The following is a 27,492-nucleotide window of genomic DNA, read 5'->3' as shown; positions in this document are numbered from 1 at the left end:
CTTCTGGACTTCTGGATAGCATAGGAAACATTTGATACCAAACTACCTATGCTGGCTGCTCACTTTGCTCTCCAAGTGCAGCATTAATGACTACGCACCAAGGGGGTACAGGGACAAGAGCATCAGAACGGAATTCAGGAAGCAGACCTTCTAACCATTATTCACTGTATGGCTGGAATCAACTTCTTGGCTCAGCCTCGGTTTCCTTGCCTGTAAGTTAGGTATAATTGTCCATGGCAAGTTAAAAAGCTGAGGAGAGGATTAAGTAATGTGGATTTCAGAGCACTTTGTCAACTGAAAACTGATATAAAATGCAGGAAATCATTATCATCATTTACACTGAGATCAACTCTCAAAATGTCAAAAGGAATAGAAACCATCAGAAAATGAGAATGAAAAGTCTCACCAGAGAAGGAGATTTTTCAGATTGATCACTTAGTTCTGCTGTGTGCTAGGCATCAACATATATTACCTTCTGTAGGTTATGTCAGTAAGTGGTGTGAAGGGATTTTTGCCTCCTCCCTAGGGTTTTTTTGTCCCTTAGACCCATCTCCTGGAAATGAGATTTTTCTACCTGTTGGGTGCTGTGCTACAATACATACCTGTTTTTGTAACAACAACAACAAAGCTATCGATGGTTTGTATCTTGCAGTTTTTAATTTCCTAACTTCTGACACCTTTGGAAACTAAGACAGCCTATAGTATATCTGAGTAACAAGCACGGTGTGCTACGGCCCACCGCTTTATTTCTCAGTGGGCCCTAAAGTAGCTTAGATGGTGGCACGGCTCATGCGGTGCAATTCCCAGGGGTCACCACCATCTAAAGGACACCCGGGAGACACGTGGGATACGACGCCCATGGCTGAATGGGGTGGTGGCCCTGTCTGAAGGCCGTTTTAGGAGCGTGAGCACCAGTAGCCTGTTACATGAGAAGATTAAGGCTTAGAGAGAAATGACTTGCCTGTTATTTAGTCGAAGTTTGTATCAATGGTAAATCATGGTGTTTGGTATCTGGTATGTAACTACTCTATCATTCTACTTCGGATTTATTTTCAAAGTAAGCATTGCGTACGCTCTTTCCCATAGAGCTTACAATTTTTTTGGAAATTACTCATTTTTCTTTTTGCCTTAATTTTAGTGTTTTCCATTTTTAAAGCATGTAACAGTAGATTATATTCAAGTTCCTTGAGGTCACACATTGTCATCTTCCCCTTTGACATCAAACACCTAGTAGAGGCCGTGCCTCAAAAACCCTCAGAAATGAATAAAGACTTAATTCTGTACTAGTAGATTTTTAATAATTCCTACATGTAAAAATTTAAATACTAAGCCACCTGGAGACTCCTTTAAACATGTTCAGCTCTGACCTAGCTGGCAAAGAACAGCATGCCAAGATAATCTTCACCAGCACAGCCATGTGCTGCTGATGGACGTGACCACGAGGGAGATGAGGTCATTCAGGGCCTGGACCAAAGATCCTGTGATAGGTGGCTGCTCAGGCTCTGGGGTCAGTGGGGCCCAGGAAGAGCATACTGGGGATGCTCTCAGCAGTCACGTCCTCCAAAGACTGACCAGCAACTTTGAAAATCAAACCCCAGTCTTCGACAGAAATTGGAACCCCCAGAGTGGGCTCACTAGAGGTTACTGTCCAAAGCATCTGTCTGTAATAACACTCGGTCTGCCCCCGACTTAGCCGAAGAGATGGAGTCGGAAGGGAACGCAGCAACACCCCACCCAAAACAAGGCTGTTCCCAAGGGAAATTGTCCCCAGTCGTCTGAATTCCCCCAGTCATCTGAGCCACCTGGAGTGGTGGGCATCTGATTGATGCAGTCATTTCTTCTCCTTCCCTCCAACTTCACCCATAGATGTGGGGTTTGCATGGCTAGGCTCCCAGACGACCTTGTTAACAGTCTCAATCTCAGAAAGATTACACAAAATCATCTCAGTGCCGTGTTACTGAATATGCATCACCAGAGGATAAACGAACGTGAACTTAGATTCAGACAGACCTGAATTCAAACCCACCCACCCCCGCTTCCTGCAGGTATGACACCCTCAGAGGCAAATTGCTTAATTTCTCTCTGCTTTAGTTTCTTAACCTGAATAATGGGGCCTTGGAGCTCAACTTCACAGGGTTGAGGATTACATGAGAACACGTTTATAAAGTACCCAGTGCAGGGCCATGCATGGAGTTGACGCAACAAAAATGTTCCATCTCTTTTTTTTCCTTGTTCTTCTACTTTAATGTCCTGAGAAATGAGCTTAGCTCTCTCGTAGTGTTCAGCTCCGTGATGTTGCCGCAACTGAAAAAATAGGAAGTCAAAATTGTCAGCCTGTTTTTATTATCTTCTATTAAGGATTCCGGTGAGGTGGACATCCCCAAATGCGTCCCTGTTTCCTGCAATTTCACTGACTCTCTCTGAGCTTTATCCTCCAGACATGCATTTTCAGCTCGGCACAGATTGAGAAGGAAGTGCCAGAGCTCCAATGTGTGTGTATTAAATGGGATGATTAACATTTCACATTGGCCTACATGGAAATGAAAACTGAATGACTTTTCCCTGAGCCAAGATTTCCCCATGCTGTGGTGTCACCTCTCCCAAGAGGACCCTAAAGGCCAGGTATATTTGGCCTTCAAATATGCTAATAAGCAGTTTCTTTGCCGCTAGGAAAAGTCAGGACTGCTGAAAATGGGCCCTCCGGTCTGTAGGTCGGCCAAGAGGCAGAGCCACCCAGGGACATGGCCAGAGGAGCAGCCCCAGGCCACCCTAATTGCTCAAATGTCTTTCCATGGAACTTTATCTTAACCTCAGGCCAGTGAGAAGCTGTCTGGGGGTAAAACGCTCCGTACTTCCCAGTGCACTTTCCCACAAATGGGTGACGTCATTAGAGTTGAAGGAAACACACAAAAGCAAAAATTTATAAGGACAGAGCAAAATGAAGGAAGGCCAGACACAGATTTCACAAGATTTGCACCATAAATGGCCCAAGAATGGCCTATTCTCCTAAACTTAAAAAACACTGGGGAGTAGACGGTATGCAGCAGGCCCAGAAGCATTTTGTACAAACCCAGGAAAGCTCCATTCAATTTTTTTTTTTTTTGGCATCCTTTATTCTCTCTGCTCAAGAGAAGAGTTCATACTCAGTCCTTTTTAAGTTTCATGGTTGGCGATTGCAATCCTGTTTTTCTCAAAGGGCAGCACTGCATGGGCACCTGGCAGTGAGCACAGGGCTGGGCGGGGACTGGGATGAGAACAACGATGTTCCTTACCAGGATGGGGACCAGGGAGCAGGGCTACTCGGCGTGTGCCATGCCTCATCCGAAACTCGGCAGTTGGAGAATTGGTGCCCCAATCCCCCGCCAGCCACCTTCACTCAGTCCTGCAAAAGTCATCTCAGAAGAGAAGGAGCTGCAAATATGCCACCCTGGTCTTCTTATGATCTCTAGGTCAGCCCAAGCAAGGACACTTGGCAGAAGCTTGCTCTATAGGGGTGTGTGTGCGTGTGTGTTTCGTGTTTGGAGGGTTGGTACCGTGGACCTGTGTTGTGAACGTAAACGTCCTCTTCTCCCTCTCAAGGAGGACACCAAAGGGAGTGAGCATTGAGTGCAGGGGAAGTGTGTTAATCCTTTTTCCTCCGTGAGGATTAACAGAAGTGTGGGTCTCCGATGAGTGACAAGTAAATGATACACAGGGAATGACTTTAGTCTCTCCCATTGCACATGTGAATTTATGGTCATGAAAATGAGAACCTCAAGGGCCACTGTTGGGGTTTTTTTTCTTTCAAATTCAGGCCTCAGCCTGCATTTTAAAGCAACTTTATTGAGACATAATTTAGATACCATAACCTTCACCCACTTGAAGTGTAAAATTCAGTGATTTTGGGGGGTTTGGGTTTTTTTTTTTTTTTTTTTTTGGTAAATTTACTGTATTGTGCAGCCATTACCCTGATTCAGATCTACAGTGTCCCATCACCCCAGTAAGCTCCCTCGTGCCCACACACAGGTAATCCTCATCCCCACCTCCAGCCCCAGACACCCGCTAATGCACTTTCTGACTCAACAGAGTTGTCTTTGCTCAGTATTTAACAAGGACCAATTTTTATTGGTGAAAACGCCACAGATTTTCTGCATGATATTAATTTACTTTAGTTTATACATAATGTTAGTGATCTACCATGGATTCTGTGAGATTGTAACATTTTATTTTATTCATCACAAAATTTCCGCAGACATTTGCAAGCTGCAAGCGTGAGATACTTTGGTCCTCTTTGGTGCGTGTGTGGATTTGTGCACCTTTTGAAACAATCCCCCTCCCCTCCCACCAGCAGGAGCCTTGGCTCATACGGTAGGAATTGCTAGGAGAGAATATCACACAGTGATATTTAGAATTAGCCTTATGAATCTTGGGGTCACATCCCCATGTTTAATGATATAAAAATAAGTAAAAATAACTAAATGACCTTCAGTCAGTTGATCACAACATGGTGCTAAGGAGGCAACTTTGAGCTGCTTATTCTCATCCGTGGCCTTCGGTGTCACCTTGTTGGCCCCTCAGATCAATTCAAATCCGTGGAAATGGTCAGGAGTAGAGACCAAGCCTTTTAGAACAGAGACAGGTGCATGATCTCCCTGCACAAAGAATGACACGTTGTCACTAAACTTAAAAAAACTGGGCTATTGAAAAAAAAAAAAAGTAACTGAATTGCCATGCCATGGGTACCTCATGAGCAACAAAACTGAATTTAAGGCCCTTTGGTATTTTTAGAAGAGAAGGCTAAGGCAATTTAAAAGGCAAGTCGTACAACGTGACTGGGAAAGAATTTCAGTATCTGTAGGGGGTAGCGCGTGTTACAGCCACGAAGTCACAGCGCTGGGCATGGATGCTTGACGCCCGCTGGAGCGCCACTGCGGTGGCTCAGCACCCGGTCCTTGTCTCCCGCCTTGTCCCAGGAAGGAAACGTAAGCTGTGTATTACTGGTTGTCCTCCAGTTTCTTCCAGAAAGGGATTTAAATCCATAAGATGCTTTATATGGTTCAGCCACATGATCTAGAAATGCCTAATCTGTTGGTGACCATATGTGATAACCTTTGTTCAGCTCAGCACCTATAAATCCAGTCTTTTGTGCACAAGGAGAAAATGGCTTATTTTAGCTCTGTTACTTACAATCAGGGAATTATGTATTGTTCCTCCTCTCCGACTCCCCCGCCCTCTGAAGCCCAGGGGGCTTTTTGGCATGGTCCTCCATAAATCTCAAGCTATTATTAGGTTAGCCCTGTAAAAACTCTGGGTTGAGATAACAAGCAGGACTGGCTGTAGTTCTTAACTAAAATAATCCCCACCGGGGTCTGCAAATGGGGTCAGCAGAGGACTAATGATCCCTGCTCATTCCTGAGTTAGTTGCAAAACAAAACCACAAATGTGCACGAGGATTGGGGGAAATGTCCTTTTCTGAAAGATTCCACAAATGGTGATACTTCAGATGGTTGAAATACGGCAAACCAACACACCCCTAAATTAACCCCCTTGTCAAAAAGGCTGGCAGTTCAGGCTGCTCAGAGGAGGGTGGCATCAGCCCAAGGCTTCTGCTATGCAGAGTGATTTTGGTCCTGAGAGTAAGAGTGAAGCCCAGTCTTCTCCAGCTTCTACACTTGAGCTGAGTATACGGTGGGATATTAGCGACAAGTAGTAATCAAAATAAAAAACTATGTTCTGGCAGGTGATGCCACCGGCTGCCTAAGTATCCTGAACTGAGTCCCTGAGGCAGTGCAGCACTCTTGATCATCAAACGTTCCAGTGGTCTTCCCTCTCCACCATTCACTAGACATGAAAAGATATTCGCACCCGCTTTTAAAAATTAAAAGGCAGCAAGATGATACAGTGGCAAGGCATAGGCTTCAGGGCCATTCTGCATTCGTTTTCATTCATTTCTTCTACAAATGTTTAGTGGGCACCTACTAAGTGTTTGGCCCTGTTCTACACGGTGGAGTCAGAGGGATAAAAAAGGCAGCTGCTGTTGACTCCCTTGAAGCCAGATACTTAACAAAAATATAACATTCAGATCGTGGTGAGGATGAATATTGAGAAGAAAAAAAAAACAGGATCACGGAATCGAGAGAGAGTGTGTATATGCAGGTGGGACTTTAGTAGGGTGCTGTGGCCCCCTGTACCACTAACGGGTGATGAATCACCTGATCACCTAAACCTCTGACTCTCCCCGTGCGGACTTACCAGGCAGTTCTAGTCCGAGAAACTAGGAGAAGTGTTTTTTCCTTGGACTCCCCACTTCATACAGTGCCTCTGAATGATCTGGTGTTTCACTTCTCTCTCTGGCAGCTTGTACTCTGTCTGTTCTTACCAGACAGTACCTCGGTGCCCTGGGTGTCTCTCCCTAATGCCCTTTGTCCTCCCAATCTAAAGATTCTGGGTTAGTCACAACGTTGGAATATCCAACCACTGATCCACACCAAAGCATCACTGATTCATGATGCTGTCACGAGGGCAGAGCATTTACATTTAGCACGAAAGAGAGACTACATTTGCACAGTATCATGGTTTAAAAAGTACATTTGTCTAATTATTTCTTTGATATCCACAGCAGGTCTGGTACAGTTTGGCAATCTGGATGTGTTAGGTTCAGAGCATGGGGTAATATCTGGCAAGAACAGGATGTGACCAAGGATCCTAGACGTGAGCTTACAGCAGGAAGGCCTGGGCACCAGGCGTCAGAGAATGCGGATTCTAATCCCACCTCCTGCACTCACGTTCCACCCACCCTTCAGAGCTTTAGTTTCCTCCCCTGAAAAACTGGCGCTGATGGTCCTGTTCCCAGCCACCCCGACACCTCAGAACTGTCAGGAAGAGCAAAGAGTGTAACACCAGTGGCAGTGCTCTAGAAACTGTAAGATGCTGTAAAAGTAAGAGCTGATTATCAAAGATATTTATCAAATACTAAGAGCTGTCCTAGGTGCCTGGGAGAGAGCCAAGGAAAAACTTGACATTAGAGCTCAGCCTCATCACGTAGTCTCAGCAGCTTGGATGCAGCCCTACCCCTTACTCTCTGATCTTCGCATTAGAAACCATATCTCTAGTAACGTCCAAATGATGGGCATGCCATCCCTTCCCAGGCATCTCAAGGCACGAGTCTCTTATCAAGCTTGTAAAAAGTAGTTGTAAGGTCGAGTGAATATGCAAAGCAGTTCTGCGAGTCAAAGTCAATAAAATATACTGTTGGTAAATAAGTTGCTGTAACACAAAATACAAAATTAAGAGAGGATTTTGGTCTTGCTCTGTAGACCTGCCTTGCTGGACAGGCATGGCTGGCAGGAAACCAAGACACACACATTTCTTCCCCTCACAGCCAGCCCTGGGAAAACTTCTACAGTGCGTTTGTTTGTTTTCTTAGGATTCTTGTTCCGCTTTATGGCCTCTCCTTCCTGACTCTGGACTCTAGGAAATATTTTCTTCATCTCTTCCACCCCCTCCTCACCCTTTGAAATGCACTTACTTGGTGTGTAGCATGTATGTATGATGCCTTCCACCTAAGGACCTGACTACCATCCCCTGACAACTGGAAGGACCAGAAAAGGCTGAAAATCAACCCTCTCTTCCCAGACAGGCCCTATTATTTAAATGAGACTATGTTTTAATGTATATTTAGGAGCCTTTTAATAACATAAATAATACATTCTTCATAAATATAATAGGAAATATTAATAAGTAAAAAAGGAACCATACAATCCCAACATCCATTTGCAATCTTGTATCTGTCTTTCATATTTTATTTGTATATTTATTTTAGTATGTTACATTTATTTTTCTTTGTCATTTTAGAGTTTCCAAACAAAGAGGTGCTCAAGTATCTGAAATTTGCTTTCTGCACACAGGGAAATTATTTTATCCTCCATACTGTGCCCTTCTTTTTTTCTGTTTATTTTTTTAATTTTTATTTTATTTTTTAAATTAAAGTACAGTGAGTTACAATGTGTCAATTTCTGGTGTACAGCACAATGTGCCAGTCGTGCATATATATACATTCATTTTCATATTTTTCATTAAAGGTTATTACAAGATACTGAACATAGTTCCCTGTGCTATATAAAAGAAACTTTTTAAACCTATTTAAATATATAGTAGCTAACATTCATAAATCTCAAACTCCGAATTTATCCCTTCCCACCCTCTTTCCCTGGTACCCATAATATTGTTTACTCTGAATCTGTTCCTATTTTGTAGATGAGTTCATAGTGTCCTTTTTTTTCTTTTATTTTTTTTTTTTAAGATTCCACATATGAGTGATATTATATGGTATTTTTCTTTCTCTTTCTGGCTTATTTCGCTTAGAATGACGATACCTAGGTCCATCCATGTTGCTACAAATGGCATTATGTTACTCTTTATGACTGAATAGTATTCCATTGTATAAATATACCACATCTTCTTTATCCAGTCATCTGTCGATGGACATTGTCTTGGCTATTGTATATAGTGCTGCTATGAACATTGGGATGCATGTATCTTTTCAAATTAGAGTTCCCTATGGATATATACCCAGAAGTAGGATTGCGGGATCATATGGTAGGTCTATTTTTAATGTTTTGAGGAATCTCTATACTGTTTTCCATAATGACTGCACCTAACTGCATTTCTACCAACAGTGTAGGAAGGTTCCCTTTTCTCCACACCCTCTTCAGCATTTATTGTTCATAGACTTTTGAATGATGGCCATTCTGACTGGTGTGAGGTGATAACCTCATGGTAGTTTCAATTTGCATTTCTCTAATAATTAGTGATACTGAGCATTTTTTTCATGTGCCTATTGGCCATCTGTATGTCTTCACTGGAGAATTGCTTGTTTAGGGCTTCTGCCCATTTTTGGATTGGGTTTGGTTTTTTGTTCATAAGCTGTATAAGCTATTTATATATTCTGGAAAGTAAGTCTTTGTCAGTCACATTATTTGCAAATATTTTCTCCCATTCCATTGTCATTTTGTTTTGCTTATGGTTTCCTTTGCTGTGAAAAAGCTTATAAGTTTAATTAGGTCCCATTTGTTTATTTTTGCTCTTATTTCTATTGCTGAGGTAGACTGCCCTAGGAGAAAATTGCTAAGATTTGTATCAGAGAATGTTTTCCTTATGTTTTCTTCTAGGAGATTTATTGTGTCTTGTCTTATATTTAAGTCTTTAAGCCATTTTGAGTTTATTTTTGTGTATGGAGTGAAGCTGTGTTCTAACTTCACTGATTTACATGCTGCTATCCAGCTTTCCCAACACCACTTGCTGAAGAGACTGTCTTTTCTCCATTGTATATTCTTGCCTCCTTTGTCAAAGATTAATTGACCATAGGTCTGTGGGTTTATTCCTGGGCTCTGTATTCTGTGCCATTGGTCCATATGTCTGTTTTTGTACCAATGCCATGCAGTTTTGATTACAGTAGCTCTGCAGTATTGTCTGAAGTCTGGGTGGGTTATTCCTCCAGCTTCATTCTTTTTCTTCAATATTGCTTTAGCAATTCTGGGTCTTTTGTGAGTCCATATAAATTTTAGGATTGTTTGGTCTAGTTCTGTGAAAAATGCCCTGGATAATTTGATAGGGATTATATTAAATCTGTAGATTGCCTTGGGCAGTATGGCCATTTTAATGATACTGATTCTTCCAATCCAAAAGCATGGGATACCTTTCCATTTCTTTAAGTCATCTTTAATTTCCTTAATTAAATTTTTGTAGTTCTCCATGTATAAGTCTTTCACCTCCTTGGTCAGATTTATTCCTGAGTATATTGTTTTGGATGTGATTTTAAAGGGGATTGTTTCTTTACTTCCTTTTCCTGCCAATTCATTGTTAGTGTAAAGAAATGCAACTGATATTTGTATGTTAACCTTGTATCCTGCTACCTTACCAAATTCTTTTATTAGCTCTAGTAATTTTTGTGTGGGGCTTTTAGGATTTTCTGTATATAATATCATGTCATCTGCATATAGTGACAATTTTACCTCTTCTCTTCCAATTTGGATCCCTTTTATCTCTTTTTATTGTCTGATGCTATGCCTTGGACATCTGAGACTGTGTTGAATAGAGGTGGTGAGAGTGGGCATCCTTGTCTTATTCCAGATTTTAAGTTTTTCACCGTTGAATATTATGCTGGCTGTGGGTTTGTCATAAATAGCTTTTATTATGTTGAGATATGTTCCCTCTATACCCACTTTGGTAAGAAGTTTTATCATAAATGGGTGTTGAACTTTATCAAATGCTTTTTCTGCATCTGTTGAGATGATCATGTGTTTTTGTCCTTTCTTTTGTGGATGTGGTGTGTCACATTGATTGATTTGCATATGTTGAACCATCCTTGTGTCCCTGGGATGAATCCTACTGGTCATGGTGTATGATCCTTTTTATGTGCTGTTGCATTCTGTTTGCTAATATTTTCTTGAGGATTATCAGTATCAGTGATATTGGCCTGTAATTTTTTCTGGTAGTGTCTTTGTCTGGTTTTGGTATCAGGGTGATGGTGGCTTCATAGAATGAGTTTGGAAGTACTCCCTCCTTTTCAGTTTTTCAGAAGAGTTTGAGAAGGACCAGCATGAGTTAGTTCTTCTTTGTGTGTTCAGTAAAATTCCCCAGTGAAGCCATCTGGTCCTGGACTTTTGTTTGCAGGGAGGTTTTTTATTGCTAATTCTATTTCATTTCTAGGATCGGTCTGTTCAAGTGGTCTGTTTTTCTTAATTCAGTCTTGGTGGACTGTATGTTTCCAGAAACCTGTCCATTTCTTCTAGGTTGTCCAATTTGTTTCCTTATAGTCATTCATAGTATTCTCTTAAAGGTTTGTATTTTTTTTTTAATATTTCTGTGGTATTGGTTGTACTTTCTCCATTTTCCTTTCTTATTTTGTTTGTGTCCTTTCTTTTCTTCTTAGCCTGGCCAGAGGTTTGTCAATTTTGTTTACTATTTCAAAAAAACCAGCTCTTGGTTTGATTGATTGTTTTTCTATTATTTTGTATCTCTAGCTTATTTATCTCTTCCCTGACCTTTATTATTTCCTTCCTTCTGCTGACTTTAGGTTTTGTTTGTGTTTCTTTAATTCTTTTAGGTTATAGGTTAGGTTTTTTACTTGAGATCATTCTTCGTTTTTGGCCTGTGTCGCTATGAACGTCCTTTATAGGACTGCTTTTGCTGCATCCCATAGATTTTGTGTGGTTGTGTTTTCATTGTCATTTGTCTCAGTGTTTTTAATTTCTTCTCTTTCATCATTGACCCATTGGTTTTTTAGTAGCATGTGGTTTAATCTCCATGCTGTCGTTTTATTCTCATTTGTTTTTCTGTGGTTAATTTCTAGTTCCATGCCATTGTGGTCAGAAAAGATGCTTGAAATAATTTCTGTCCTCTTAAATTTGTTGAGGCTTCTTTTGTGCCTGAGTACATAATCTATCCTAGATAATGTTCCATGCACACTTGAAAAGAATGTATATTCTGTTTTGGGGGGCTATATTGTCCTAAAAATATCAATCAAGTCTAACTGTTACTGTGTCATTTAGTTTCTCCATTGCCTTACTGATTTTCTGCCTGGAAGATCTGCATATATGTTAATGAGTGTAATATCCTCATCTTGTATTGCTCCTTTAATCATTATATAATGTCCTTTATCTTTCTTTATGGCCTTTGTTTTAAAGTCTATTTTGTCTGAAATTAGCATTGCTACTCCTGCTTTCTTGTCATTTCTATTTGCATGAAATATCTTTTTCCATCCTCTCACTTTCAGTCTGTGTGTGTCCTGGCTCCCTAAAGTGGGTTTCTTGTATGCAGCATAATGTAGATTCTTGCTTTATTATCCAAGCTGCCACTCTATGTCTTTTGATTGGAGCATGTTAGTCCATTGACATTTATGGTAATTATTGATAGATGTGTGTTTATTGTCGTTTTGAACTTAGTTTTACAGTTGATTTGGTATTTCCTCTTTGTTCTTTTTTCTTTTTGTGGTTTGACAGTTTTCTTCTGCATTATCTTGGTTTCTTTCTGGGTTTTGTGACTATTGTATGCTTTGGACTTGTGGTTACCCTGTTTTTCAAGTGTATTAACCCATTAGTATATCTGTTTGCTTTAAATTGATAGTCATAAACTCACATACATCCTAAAATGAATGAAAAAAAGAAAAAAAATTGTATTTTTTTGCTCCCTTCTCCCATCTTTAATGATTTTGATGTTCTCTTTCACATCTACATGTTTATTCTGTTCCAACTCGTTATAGTTAGCGCCTTTCCAATTATGGTGTTCTCCTTTCTATAGCATCCTGCTTCTTTACTATTTAGAGTAAGCCTTTCACTATTTCTTTTAGCATTGGTTTAGTATTGCTGAATTCTTTGAGTTTTTGCTTGTCCCTCTGTGAAATTCTTTCTTTCTCCTTCTATTCTAAAGGATAGCCTTGCTGGATAAAGTATCCTAGGTTGCAGCTTTTTCTCATTCAGAACTTTGAATTTATCTTGCCACTCCCTTCTGGCCTGTAGTTATTGTGCAGAGAAATTAGCTGAAAGCCTTATGGGGGTTGCCTTGTAACTAAATCTTTGTTTTTCTCTTGATGCCTTTAGAATCATTTCTTTATCTTTAACCTTGGCCATCATAATTCTAATATGTCTTGGTGGAGGTCTGTTTGGTTCTTCTTGTTGGGGACCCTCTTTTCTTCCTGTACTTGGATATCTGATTGCTTCTTTAGGTTTGGGAATTTTCAGTCATGATTTCTTCAAATACCTTTTCAGTCTCCTTTGTTCATTCTTCTTCTGGGACCCCTATTATGCATACTATTGGCACACTTTATATTATCCCATGTATCCTTTATATTGTTTTCATTGGTTTCTACTTGCTTTTCTGTCTGCTGTTCTGATTGGGTGACTTTTGTTAACCTGTATTCTAAGTCATATATTTGTTCCTCTACATTGTCTGGTCTGCTTTTAACTGCCTTTAGCTCAGCTCTTATCTCAGCCATTGAGTTTTCTATTTTTTTTTTTTTTTCAGTTTTCATGAGTACTTTATATTTTGAGAAATTATGTATATGCTCATAATTTATATTAACATTTACAACTTGTTTTATCATTTATTTTTTTCCATTTCTCTGTTTTTGTGGCTGTGATTAACATTTAATAAAAAGCACAGTTGTTAATTTTAAAGTCTGATTAGTCTGACAACTGTATACACCCAGTAACCACAACCTTAATTAAGATATACAGCATTTCTGCAACAACAGTGGTCCCTTCTCTTTTTTCTCAGTTACTGCCTTGCACCTAGAGAAAAATCACTGTCTGGCTTTCATTATCATATATTAATCTTGTCTGTTTTCAAATTTTGTATAAATGGAATTATATAATATGTACTCTTTGTATCTAGCTTCTTTAATTCTGCATGTTTTTGAGATTCATCTGTTATTGTGTATGTCAATAGTTGATCTTATTACTAAGTAGCAATTAATTTCTATGATAACTAATGATTTTGCCCATCTTTTTATGCATTTATTGACATTCATTTATTTTCTGTGTTTCTATTCATTGACATTCATTTATTTTCTGTTATTGACATTCATTTATTTTCTATGTTTTCTATGTTCTATGACATTCATTTATTTTCTGTGTTTTCTATGTTGAAGTATTAATACAAAAATATTCCCCATTTCTTTATTGGTCTGAGTGGCTTCTTATTGAATTGTCAGCATTCTTTATATGTTTTCGATATAAGTCCTATATCAGATATGTGTTTTGGAAATACTTTCATAGTCTGTGGCTTATCTTTATTTTCTCAAGAATTGTTTAAAACAGGCTTAAAACAACAAAGATGAATTATTTCTCAATTCTGTGGTTTAGAAATCCTGGTGATTTTCCTGCTTGTCTTGCCTAGGATCACTTAAATGGCTTAACTGGAAATGGAAGACCCAAAATAACCTACTCACTTGTCTATAAGTGGGTGCTGTCTATCATTGTGCATGCCACAAGGAGGCCGCTCGTCTTCTAGTAAACTAGTTTGAACATCTGCACAAATTGGAGGCCTTAAGATTCCAAGAGAGTGAAAGCAGAAGGTGTGATGCTTCTTAAGTCCTAGTATCAGAAGAAATGTCACATTAGTTGTGTGGCATTCCATCTTTAGTCCCTTTATTATTCTTTATTCACTCCTGATATTTCAGGTTTCCTTCTGGTGTCATTTCCCTTTTGCCTGAAGAACTTCCTTTGGCAATTTTTAAGATCAGGTCTACTGGCAACAAAAATCTCTTCATTTTCATTCATCTGAGAATGTCTTGATTTCACCTTTATTCTGGAAGGACAGCTTTGTTGGATGTAGAAATCTGGAGTAATAGTTTTTTCTTTTCACTGCTTTAAAAACGTGACACTTCCTTCTAGGTTCCATTGTTTCAATTGGAATATCTACTGTTCTTCCTTATAAGTAGTTCATCTTTTCTCTTTTACTACTTTTGAGAGTTTTCCTTTATCTTTAGTTCTCAGAAGTTTGTTTCTGTTGTGTCTTGGTATGAATTTCTGTTTGGGGTTCACTTAGCTTTTTGTATTTACAAATTTATATCTTTTGCCAATGTGGGATGTTTTTAGCCATTATTTCTTTGAAAACTATTCCATGACCACATTTTTCTCTTCTCCTTTGGGACTCTGCTGATACAAATGTTATATGTTTTATTATTTTCCTACAGGTCCCTGTGAATCTGTTAATTTCTTTTCAGTCTATTTTCTCTCTTTTGTTCAGATTGGGTTATTTTTACTGTTCTGTCTTCAAGTTCAGATATTTGCCCTGTGAGAGTAATTCTGAATGCTGCTCATTGGCCTCTCTAGTGACTTTTATATTGGTTAATGTATTTTTCACTTCTCTAATTTCTATTTGGTTTTTTTATATCCTCCATTTCTTTGCTTAGATTTCCTATGATAGATTAGAAAATCACTATTTGTATTAATTGATTCAGGAAAGATCATCAGGAGATGCTAAAATTAATGGATAATGCCTGAAGAAACAGGGTTTATACATAGTCTCAAAGTTTTGCCCCATAAAATGGTTATTACTTATTAATTGATAAATTAGAAATATCAGTTAATTTTAAAGTGGAGCAACTTGGCTTACATCATTTTAGTCAAATGATAAAAGTTAACATAATCATTAATAATAAATGAATATCATGGGTGTTTTTTATGTTACACTGAAAAGACCATAGGTTCACTTCTCTAGCTAGTATTCTGGCCAGAAGTGCATATGCTTAATCTAATCATACAAAAATAGAAAATGAACCTAAATCGAGCGAAATTATATGAGATAGCTGACCAGAACTCTGAAAATGTTAAGATCATAAGAGATAATGAAGTATTGAGGAATGGTTCCAAATTAAAGGTAACTAAGACACATGACAAGTAGATCAATATATGATCCTGAATTAGATCCTGGACTAGAAATGAAAGGGAGAAAAGAGGAGTTCTTTTTTGTTTTATGTGCTGGGCTTATTTGTTTTGTTTTTGGTATAAAGAACATTGTTGGGACAACGGGAAATTTTGAGTGGGTCTGTGGATTAGATGGTGGTGTTGTATGAATACTAATAATGTCTTGATTTTAATGGCTGTGTTGTAATAGTCGAGTGTTTTAGTCTACTAGGAGTGTTACAACAAAATATTACAGACTGGGTGCCTTGAGCAACAGGAATTTATTTTCTCATAGTTCTAGAGGTCAGAAGTCCAAGATTAAGTTGCCAGCCAGGTTGATTTCTGGTAAGACTTCTCTTCCTGTTTTGTAGGTATCCACCTTCTTATAGTGTCCTGAACAAGGCCTTTCCTTAATGAGCATGGACACTCTTGTTATCTCTTCCTCCTCTTGTAAAGGAATCAGTCCTATTGGACTGGGGTCCCACCTGTTTGACCTCATTTAATCTTAATCACCTTCTTAAATGGCTGTGTTATCAAATGCAGTCGCACTGTGGATTCGGGATTCAACACACAGATTTGAGGGAAACCATTAAATCCATTAAAAGTGTCCTTGGTTTTAGGAAATACATACTAAAATATGAGTAATGAGACAGCATGTTTGCTATATAGTTTAGGAAAAAACTGGAGAGAATATTAAAATAAAAAGTGATAGAATGATAACAATTGGAGAACCCAGGTGAATCGTATATACTTCTTTGTACAACACTTGCAACTTTACTGGAAGGTTTAAATTATTTAAAAGTAAAAAAGTAAGGGAAAATGACACCTATATTTCTCTCCACCCATTGCTTGTACCAAAACTGATCCAGTGCATCCAGATGCCCAGTCTTTTAGCTTTATCTTCATACCCAAGCCATGAGCTTACGGAAGACAAGCAAGCCTCAGTCTTACCATTTTACCCCAGATTGTGGAACAAAGAGTATAAATCAAAGAGAATGGATTTAGTCGTTGAATTCTTCCCTTCTGATTGGGTGACTTCTGTTACCCTGCCTTCTAAGTCACTTACTCGTTCCTCTTCGTTGTCTAGTCTTCTTTTGACTGCTTTTAGCTTGGCTCTATCTCAGCCATTGAGTTTTCTGTTTTTAATTGGCTCCTCTTTATAGTTTCAGTTTCCTTTGTGAAGTAGTCTCTGTCCCTATTCAGTCTCTTTTGGTTCCTTCAGTGCTTTGATCACTCCCTTTTTGAAGTCAGGATCTAGTAGACTAGGCGAGGTCTATTTCAATGATTGTTCTTTCAGGGGATTTCTCTTGTTCTTTTAATTGAGTAGTTCCTCTGCTTCATTTTACTTATATCTCTCTGGCACTATGGATTATAGAGTATCAGTTGTCTACTGTGGTCTTGAAGGGACTTTTTTTTTTAAAAAAAAAAGGATGTGTTCCTGTGTAGACTGTGTGCCCCTAATAATTTTGTCATGAGGTCTCTTTTCAGTATGGATGGTTGCCACATCTTTTTTCTGTGTTGTTGGCTGTTATCCCTTTGATTGGGGTTGTGGCTGGTGCTGTGGTGACCATATCCTGCCCGGGTTGTTGAGCAGGGCCTCTTTTTGTTCTGTGGTTGTCACAGCCCTGACGGGTCGGGTCTGTTCCCCTCTTGTTGGAATGGAGGCTCCCAGACCCGTTTCTGAGCTGCAGTAGGTGGGGTTGGAGAGCTTTAAGTGCTCTTTGTTGACTCTGCCCTTGTCCCCGCTTTAGCTGGAGGAATGTCAGTGCTCTGGTGTCCTCCAGGTTCTCTGCCCTCAGGGCTACCAGTGCAGTCCTGCCGACTTCTGAGCCGCACACCTGGATCATGGTGCGCTGTCAGGTCGGCGCAGGCCCCAGTGCCAAACGCTGCTCCAGCACTCGCCCCGCCACCTGCACCTGCTCGTTCCAGGGGCCTGCTGGCCGTGCACTGGGTCAGTGCCGCTCCCAGCGCCGAGTCTGCGCAGGGCAGGCAGGCGCACAGAAACGGCCGTGCCAGCCCCCGCCCCCGCTGTGTGCCGGAACTCTGCTCCTTGCTCGTTTGTCTTAGAGGCATGTCCACAAAGGCACCCATGGAGCAGAACAGTCCCCTCTGCCTGTGGCTGTAAACAAATCTCAGTCCTGCCTATGAAGTTGGGGAGCCCCTGAGTACAGATTCAGGTTTCAACCCCACCTCCGCCTGCGGGCTGCGCACCAGAGAAGACGGTGCCTGGGGCCAAGGCCCGCCTCCCTTCTCCAGGGAGCGCGGGTCTGTGGAGACAAAGGCTAGGCCAGGCAGCACTGCGCCCTCCCCTAGTGCACCAGCAGTGGTGCTCGCTTGCTTGCTTGCTTGCTTTTCCTTCTTTCTCTCTTTCATTAGGGACCCAGGCTGTTCTGATCTGTATACCCTCCCAGCCAGGGCGCACAGCACACTCCAGTGCCCTGAGGCTGCCTGTGTACAGTCGGCCCCAGTCCTCCTCCAGGCCCGGGCAGCCAGTCCTGGCCCACCCCCACCCACTCGTGTCTAGGGCTGGGGGTCACAGGGACGCTGTGTGCCTGTTTCACTTAATTCTGTCGTCCAAGGGCTGCTGTGCAGATCCGAGCCTCGGAGGTTCCGTCTCCTTCCCCGCTGACCTCTCTGTTGGAGAGGGGAAGCCCCAGCGTAAGAGCCATATTCCTCCTTTGCTGCTCCCTCCCCGCGGTGCATATCCCGCGCTAATTTCCTTTTTCTTCTTCTTTTATTCTCCTACCAGATTAGTGATGAATTTTGTCTTTTGAAGAAGGCAATGTTCTGTCACAGTTCAGCAGGTGTTCTGAGTGAATGGGTGCGTCCATGGATGTCTCTCTTGGAGTATTTGTGGGAGAGGATGAGCTAAGAGCATCGTTCTACTCCACCATCTGGACCACTCCTCCCCCATACTGTACCCTTCTTGAAGGGCCAGGGGCATGTGTGATGAGAGTGGAACCAAAGACTAGCATGTTGACTGAGGTTTCTCTATTTCTTCCTCAGTTAAAGCACACTATTGAATAAAATTGAACTCACCATAGTCAGAATCTTCTTTTTCAAGGCCATGTCAATTTTTCCCTCTTTATCAAAAAGTGGGTGCATGTTTGCCAAACTTGGTAAGGACAGTGAGTAAATGAAAGTATAAATTATTCATAACCTTACCACCTAGAGATAAGCACTGTTAATATTTTCATGAATATTTATACATATTAACTGTATACACTGAACTTTACATTGTTTTATAGCGTTCTTTTTTCTCATGACAATAGATTATTTTGTCATTTAATATCTTTGATTGAATACCTCTTATAAGCTGTGTAAGGATAAGTGATATATTCACATTAATTGAAATATTGTGTGTTAATAAGCACGATAGAGGGTCACGAGCTGGTTCGGACCTCAGTCTCTAGGCCTCCATGTGGCCTGTGATGAGGACAAACACTGGGCAGGATGCTCCAGGGTTATAATAGCTATTGGCTAAGTGATTTCATGCTTCAGGTCTTTTTACCCAGTAATTCTTTCAACCAATTATTTGTTAAAAATCAGTTATGTACCAGATTATCATACCGAGTGCTGGATATACGTAGGGTGAAAGCAGTCTCTGCCCTAGTGAGCTTGCAGTTTGCTGAGGTGAATAAAGGTGCACCAGGAAGTAGGAAATGACATAGATCAGGACGTGTGCTGTCGTGGCTCAGAAAGGGTCGCTCTTGTTTCCGTTGGGTGTCTGGGAAGTCCCATGGAGAGCTGCACTTTAACTGAGGCCCTGAAGGTTGAGTAGATTTTGACATGTGAGACTGGGTATGAGACAGTGCACAGAATATAAATTTTTGAAGCGAAGAATGTGGAATGAAAGGAACCACTAAGTAGTCTGGTGTGTTTAGAACAGAGAGCTCATGGAAAATAATATTAGGAAAACAAACATTGTGAATTTGTTTCCATCATTTTTTAGTAATCTTACTTCAATTTTTCCTCCAATTTTTAAAAATTGAAGTATAACTGATTTATAATATATTAATTTCACATATACAACAGTCAGTATTTTTTCAGATAATACTGCATTCAAAGTTATTACAAGATAATAGCTGTAACTCCATGTGCTATACAATATATCCTTGTTTCTTACCTATTTTATACATGGTAGTTTGTGTTGCTTAATCCCATATCCCAAATTTGCTCCCCCTTCCCACTCCCCATTGGTAACCACTGATTTGTTTTCTGTATCTGTGAGTCTGTTTCTGCTTTGCATATACACTTATTTGTATTATTTTTTTAGATTCCACATATAAGTGATAGCATACAGTATTTGTCTTTCTGTGTCTGACTTGTTTCACTAAGCGTAATGTTCTCTAGGTCCATCCACATTTCTGCAAATGGCAGAATTTCATTCTTTTATGTGGGTGAATAATATTCCAGTGTGTGTGTATGTGTGTATCCAGTTATCCGTTGATGAGCACTTTGGTTGCTTCCATGTCTTTGGCTACTGTAAATAGTGCTGCTGTGAACGTTGGACTGTGTGTATCTTTTCAATTTAGCATTTTCTTTTCCTTCAGATATATGCCAGGAGTGGAATTGCTGGATCATCTGGTAGTTCTATTTTTAGCTTTTTAAGGAACCCCCATACTGTTTTCCATTGTGTCTGCACCAATTTACATTCCCACCAACTGTGTAGGAGGGTTCCCTTTTCTCTACACCCTCTCCAGCATTTGTTATTTGTAGACTTGCTGATGATGGCTATTCTGCTAGGTTTGAGGTGATATCTCATTGTGGTTTTACTTGCATTTCTCTAATAATTAGCACTGTTGACCCTCTTTTCATGCGGCTGTTAACCATCTGTATAACTTTGGAAAAATGTCTATTCAGATTGTCTGCCCATTTTTTGATTGGGTTGTTTTTTGAAATTGAATTGTATGAGTTGTGTGTGTATGTTGGATATTAACCCCTTATTGGTCCTAATCGTTTGCAAATAGTTTCTCTAATTCTGTCGGTTGTCTTTTCTTTTTGTTAATAGTTTCCTTTACTGTGCAAAGGCTTTTAAGTTAAGTCTAATTTGTCTATTTTTGCTTTTATTTCTTTTGCTTTGAAAGACGTATTTTAAAAATGTTGTTATGACTTCTGTCAAGAAATATTCTGCCTATGTTCTCTTCTGGGAGTTTATGGTTTCAGGTCTGCCATTTTGAGTTTATTTTTGTATGTGGTATTAGAGAATATTCTAATTGCATTGTTTTACATGTAGCTGTACAGTTTTCCCAACTCCACTTATTGAAAACACTGTCTTCTCCCCATTGTATATTCTTGCCTCTTTTTTTGTAGACTAAAGACCATAGTTGCATCACTTTATTACTGGGCTCTCTGTTCTGTTCCATTGATGTGTGTTTTTGTTTTTGTGCTAGTACCATGCTGTTTGGATTACTCTAACACTGTAGTATAGTCTGAGGTCTGGGAGGGTGGTATCTATCCCTTTGTTCTTTTTCTCAAGATTACTTTGGCAATTTGGAGTCTTTAGGGGGTCCATATGAATTTTAGGATTATTCTACTTTCGTGAAAAATGTCATGGGTATTTTGATAGGGATTGCATTCAATCTGTAGATTGCTTTGGGTAGTATGGCCATTTTAACAATATTCTTCTAATCCAAGGACACGGGATATCTTTTCATTTCTTTGTATCATCTTCAACTTCCTTCATGAGTGTTTTGTAGTTTTCAGAGAATAAGTCTTTCACCTCCTTGGTGAAGTTTATTTCTAGGTATTTTATTCTTGATGGAATTTTAAACAGGATTGTACTTTTTACTTTCTCTGATAGTTCATTATTAGTGTATAGAAAAGCAATAGATTTCTGTATATTAATCTTGAATCCTGTAGCTATGCTGAATTCACTTACAAATTCTAATAGTCTTTGGGTGGAAACTTTAGGGTTTTCTAAATAATCATGTCATCTGCAAATAGTGTCAGTTTTACTTCTTCCTTTGCAATTTGGATGCCTTTCATTCTTGTCTAACTGTTGTCACTAGGTCTTCGAATACCAAGTTAAATAGAATCGGCTAGAGTAACCATGTTTGTCTTGTTTCTGAATTTAGAGGAAAGGCTTTCAGCTTTTCAGCACTGAGTATGATGTTAACTGTGGCTTTGCCAAAAATAGTCTTTATTATGTTGAGATATAACATCTGTAGCAACTTTGAGAGTTTTTATGATGAATGGATGTTATATTTTGTCAAATGGTTTTTCTGCATCTATTGAGATGATCATCTCATGTCTAGATGTGATTTTTATCCTTCCTTTTGTTAATGTGGTACATCATGTTGGTTGATTTGCGAATGTTGAACCATCTTTGTTTCATTGGAATAAATCCAACTTAATCATGGTGTATGATCCTTTTTACGTATTGTTGGATTTGGTTGGCTAAAAATTTGTTGATGATTTTTGCATCTGTATTCATCAAAGATACTGGCCTGTTAATTTTTTTGTAGGGTCTTTGTCTGGTTGTGGTATCAGGGTAATGGTGGCCTCATAGAACAAATTTGGGAGTGTTCTGTCCTCTTCAATTTTTTGGAATAGTCTGAGAAGGATAAATATTAGGGTTTTTTTTTTATGTACTTTTGGTAGAATTAAGTGAAGCCATCCAGTCCTGGAATTTGTTTTCTGGGAGTCTTCCTCCCCCCCCCCCAACAAATTGAGTTTACTACCATTGGTCAGTCTGTTCAGGCTGTTCTTGATTCAGTTGTGACAGGTTGTGTGTGTCTAGATATTAGTCCATTTCTTCTAGGTTGTGCAGTTCGTTGGCGTGTAACTTTTTAATAGTATTCTTGCAATTTTTTGTACCTCAGTGGTGTTGGTTATTTCTCCTCTTTCCTTTCCTGTTTTATTTGGATCCTCTCTCTTCTTGGTGAGCCTGGCTAAAGGTTTATAACCCTTGTTTCTCTTTTCAAAAAAAACCAACTCTTGGTTTCATTGATCTTTTCTATTGTTTTTTCTCATCTCTATTTTATTTATTTCCTCTCTGATCTTTATTTCCTTTCTTCTGCTGATTTTGAACTTTGATTGTTCTTGCTTCTAATGTTGTTTGAGATTTTCCTTGTTCCTTGAGGAAGGCTTGTATTGGTATTAACTTGCCTTTTAGACAGCTTTTGCTGCATCCATCCCATAGATTTTGTAAGGTTGTGTTTCCATTTTCATTCTTCCTGAGGTATTCTCTGATTTCCTCTTTGATTTCTCCATTGACCTTTTGGTTTTCAGTAGCATGTTGAGTCTCCATGTGTTTGCCCTTCCCCTATTTTTCTTTTCTGTAGTTGATTTCTAGTTTCATACCACTGTCAGAAAACTTGCTTGAGATAATTTCTTTCCTCTTTGTTGAGACTTGCTTTGTTGCCTAGCATGTGATCTATTCTGGAAAAAAAATTCATATGCGCTTGAAAACAATGTGTATTCTGCTGTTTTGGGATGTAGTGTACTATGGGTATCTAAGTTCAACTAGACTACTGTGTCATTTAAGACCATTTCTGCCTTACTGATTTTCTGTCTGGATGATCTGTCCCTTGATGTGAGTGAGATGTTAAAATCCCCTACTCCTACTGTATTATCAGTGTCTCCCTTTATGTATGTTAGTGTTTGCTTTACATATTTAGATGCTCCTGTTTCTCGTGCATATATGTTAATGTGTAATATCCTCATCTTGTACTGATCCTTTTATCATTATATAATGCCCTTGTCTTTTGTTATAGCCTTTATTTTAAAGCCTATTTTGTCTGGTATGAGTATTGTTACCCCCGCTCTGTCACTTCCGTTTGCATGAAATATCTTTTTTATCTGCTCATTTTGAGTCTGTGTAAGTCTTTATCCCTGAAGTGAATCTCGTATAGGGAGCATACTGAAACATGCTGTTTTTCAGTCCAGTCAACCACCCTATCTATCTATGTCTTTGATTGGAGCACTTAGTCCACTGACTTTTAAATGAATTATTGATAGGTATGTACTTCCTCTCATTTCATTACTTGTTTTCTGGTTGCTTTTGTAATTCTTCTGTTTATTTTTTTCTCCTTTTTGTTTTATTTTTGGTTGATTTTCTTTAGTAGTATGTTTGTGTTCATGACTTTCTGGCTTTTGTTATATCTATTGTAGGTTTTTGATTTATGGTCACCATGGGGTTCATATATGTTGACCTGTAATTATATGTACTTCTTTTAAACTGGTAGTTATTTAAGTTCAAACATATTTTAAGATACCTGCATTTTTATTCCCCTCCTTCACATTTTGTGGTTTTGATGTCATACTTTTACATCTTCATGCTGATTCCTTAACTTTTTATTGTAGTTATAGTTGCTTTTGTAATTTTGACTTTTAATCTACATACTGGTTTATTTAAGTGGTTGATCCTCAGCCCTTACTACATAGAGTGGGATTTTTCCTTTCCTATAGAGTCTTTTCTATTTAGATAAGACCCTTCAACGTTTTTTTTAGGGTAGGTTTAGTATTAATGAACTTTTTTAGCTTTTGCTTATAAGGAAATTTCTTTCTCTCTCCTTCAATTCTAAATGATAACCTAACTGGGTGAAGTATCCTCGGTTGCAGATTTTTCTCTTTCAGCACTTAATCATGCCACTCCCTTCTAGCCTGCAAAGTTTCTGCAGAGAAGTCAGCTGATAACCTTACGGGGATTCCCTTGTATATGACTCTGTTTTTTCTCTTGCTGCCTTTAGAATTCTTTTTTTATCGTAATTATGATGTGCCTTGGTGAGGGGCTATTTGGGTTCATCTTATTTATGACCCTCTGTGCTTCCTGTACCTGGATATGTATCTTTCTTCAGATTTGGGAGGTTTTCAGCCATAATTTCCTCAAACACATTTTTTATCCCCTTCCCTCCTCTCCTTCTAGAACCCCTGTAATGTGAACGTTGAAATACTTAATTAAGTTATGCCAGAGATCGCTTCTAAGTGTTCATTATGTTACTCAATTTGTGAGTTCTGACTGGGCCTTATATTTTCTAGTTCCTTATTACAGATATCACTGTGTTCATCCGTTGCTTTCCCTAATTTAGTTAGCATTCTTATTAACAGTTTTGAATTTTTTATCTGATAAACAATTTATTTGTTTCATTATATTTTCTGGGGTTTTCTCAGGTTTTTTCTATTTTGAGTAGTTCCTCTGCCTTTTTCACTTTGCCTAACTTTCTCTGCCTCTATGAATTTAGGTGAAACAGCTCCTTATTGCAGTCTTGAAGGGGTGTTCTTATATGGAAGCGTCCCTATACAGACTGCATGTGCTCAGTGCCTTTGGTTGAGAGCGCTGGCTGTCACGTGGATGCTAGTCACATCTTTCCTCAGCATGTGCTGGCAGCTAGCACCTTGGTGGGGGGTAGGGCTGGAGAGAGAGGGGCTAGAGCCAGTGCTGGGTATTAGGCAGGACTTCCTCACTGCTCAGTGGCCATCATTGTCTTGTCAGGGGCAGGGTCTGATCCCAAGCTGCTGGAGCAGAAGCTTTGAGGATTGAGCTCGAGTTGACTCTGTTCCCTTTAGTGTTCTTCTTTAGTGTCTGTTTTGCCCTCTCCATGCACTGGGACCTTTGCCCCAGAGGGTGTGCTGAAGCATGTGGGGCCTGTGCATAGACAGAGGTCCGATGCCTGAATAGGCATCTGCTACTCTGCTCAGACACAGCCTGGGGTGTGAGCCTCCTTCGTCTCTCTCAGCCATTCCCTGCCACCTTCCTTTGCCACCCGCTACTCTGCTGTAGAAGCACTCTGGTCTGGCAGAGACCTGCGTGGGCCCGCAGTGTGTGTTTGGAGGTTAGCTATGGCAGAGGGGCCACCATCAACAATCTTGGCAGCTTCCGGGGTGCTGCCTGAGTAAGCACCAACAGTGGCCCTGCTGCCCATCTGGGCTCCTTCTGGGGATGGGTCACCTCTGTGTCCTATGGTCTAGTCTTCCCCGGTCCTGGCTGCCCAGGTCCAGTAGTGCACCATGGCATGGAGAGTGTGGGCCCAGAGTGCCTGCTCAGGTCAGAATGGGAAGTGCAGCGAGGCAGTCACTGGCACCCTGGGAGCCACTCGGGCCGACCTCCTCTGCCCTGCCTCAGGATCCAGTCGGCACATGCGCACTCCTCACAGGCAGCATCCGTGCCTCCCCAGCCTTTGTCTGACCTGCAGTCCTCCCACCAGTCAAGGGGACTTGTGTCCTCCACATAGGGCCCCAGGAATGGGACGCCTGGTCTGTGGCTTGACCTGCTCACTTCCAGGTCCATTCTTGTCATCTCCATTTTCCTCTTGAGTCCCCTTCTAGGGGCCCAGGTCCCAGACCAATCACTCTTCTTCCCTTCCTCCCCGATTACGTGTCTTTCTTACAGCCTTGGTTGTACAGGAGCCCCTCTGCCAGTTTCCAGTTGGTTTTCAGTGAGTTCCATGTCCTCTTACTCCATCTGGATCTCCTGTCTTTCAAATTTTAAAATCCTGGGTATTCTTAAGGTGCACAAAAATGTGTATACAAAGACATGCCAAATATTTACCCACACTTTTTAATGGACTCATACTAGACATAGTTACATAACCTGTTTTCTCTCTCAGCAGTGCATCATCAATTTTTCTTTGCTAGTTAGTGTACCACTATGTCACGATTCTAACAATTTTACAGTGCTGTTACATGAAGCTGCAATTTATTTATTTTACAAAAAAGTAGGGATAATTGGGTGGTTTAGTTGTTCCCGATTTTTCTCTAACATTAAAAACTCTGCCCTGACCATCCCCATCCATAAACTCACACTTGTAAAATTGCTTCCAAACTCCCAGAAGTATAGAATTGCTTATCAAAGATTTTGTGGATTTTTAAGACTTCTAACAGACACATAGGCCTTTTTGCACCATTTCATTCATAGGGGGAAATGTTACATCAGGTCAAGGCAAGAAGAAATCAGAAATGGGAGAATTCTCAGAACTTTCTAGAGCTCTTGTCAAGTTTTACCAGCTGCCTCCAGTGCTGGGTTGAAGTTGTATGCAGTGACCTTTTCTGTTAATTGAGTTGTCTCTGTTTGCCTGCTTTTAATAGTTTTCACATTCTCCTGAGCTGACAGTGCACAAAGCAGCCTCTTCAAAAAGACAATGTCTGTGTGGAATAAAGACCAGGTTGGTGTCTTCAGTGTATTGTCTGGATCCACAGACTTAGAAGATCACAGCAATATAGCCACGTGGCAGGCAGCTTCCTCTGTGACTCATTACGGCTACCTGGAGATGGGCATGACGGTTTGTTTTATTTTTTCCTTCGCAGCTATGTCTAGCTCTGGTGAGACCTGGTAAAGCTTACAGGTGCCCCATCTCTAAAGCAGGACTTGAGAAGGAGGGGAAGAGGATTGGAGAAGATTCAGATAGGAGATGGAGGTTCCCAAAATAGAACAAAGCATAGAAGAAAGAACCAGGCTTCAAATGCGAGGAGGGTTAAAAGAGAAAGAGGGAGATGATTGGGAAGGAGGGAGAAGAGAACTGGGGAGAGACAGTTCTGTGTAGGGCGGCTCTGGACTGTTTTTGAGGGAAGAAGTGAGTTTCAGTTGTATCTATCTAATAACAAGCCAGCTGGCTTGGGGAAATGACAAGTAATTCAGCTGTCTGGTTCAGCCCTAGAGCTGCCCTTCCTTTTCAAAATATTGCTTGACTCAATCTTACCATTTTTTAACCCTCATGGACTTGGTATTATTAAAATGTTCATTGTAAGAGCAATAGAATTATAGCTCAAAATTCAAAGTATCAAAAACTTTTCTTAAAATGTAGATTCATTCAAGCCCATTTGTAGCAGCTTTTTAGGAAGACTGTGTAAATATACTTCTGGGAGAAGCCAGGAACTTAAAATTTCTGACTCTATCAGTCAGTGATATCTGAAAATGATCAGCTGTCTTAACAGTGTGTAGTTACAATCATAGTTGAATGTGAGATTTCTGTACATTTTCTTTGGACCCTTTTTCCATTTTCAAGTTTAAAATATGTCAGTTACCTGATCAACACCCCATGGACTTTCAGTTAAGAACATGCACTACAGCTACGGTCACAGCCTTTGGTCTGAATCCTGGCTTCATGTCTTACTGGCTATGTAACTTGGGTCAGTTGTCTTCTAGTCTGGGCTTCAGTTTTCTCAT

General features: G+C 40.0%; 1 protein-coding gene and 1 long non-coding RNA gene across 20 annotated transcripts in view; one reads left to right on the top strand and one right to left on the bottom strand.

Annotated features, from left to right (window-relative positions):
- The window catches only part of SLC8A1 (solute carrier family 8 member A1), a 394,897-nt gene that overhangs the window by 354,517 nt on the left and 12,888 nt on the right, over positions 1-27,492 (top strand). The window lies entirely within an intron of this gene.
- Positions 172-27,492, bottom strand: part of LOC123612043 (uncharacterized) — a 36,754-nt gene continuing 9,433 nt past the window's right edge. Inside the window, exon 3 of one of the 2 annotated variants that reach the window (XR_012511897.1) lies at positions 172-27,492. This is a non-coding gene — a long non-coding RNA (uncharacterized LOC123612043). The other variant, XR_012511898.1, reaches the window with a different exon arrangement.

This window comes from Camelus bactrianus, chromosome 15 (assembly GCF_048773025.1).
Source record: "Camelus bactrianus isolate YW-2024 breed Bactrian camel chromosome 15, ASM4877302v1, whole genome shotgun sequence".
NCBI classification, from domain to species: domain Eukaryota; kingdom Metazoa; phylum Chordata; class Mammalia; order Artiodactyla; family Camelidae; genus Camelus; species Camelus bactrianus.
Note: the sequence above shows the minus strand (reverse complement) of the source record. Positions and strands in the feature narration are given on the sequence as shown.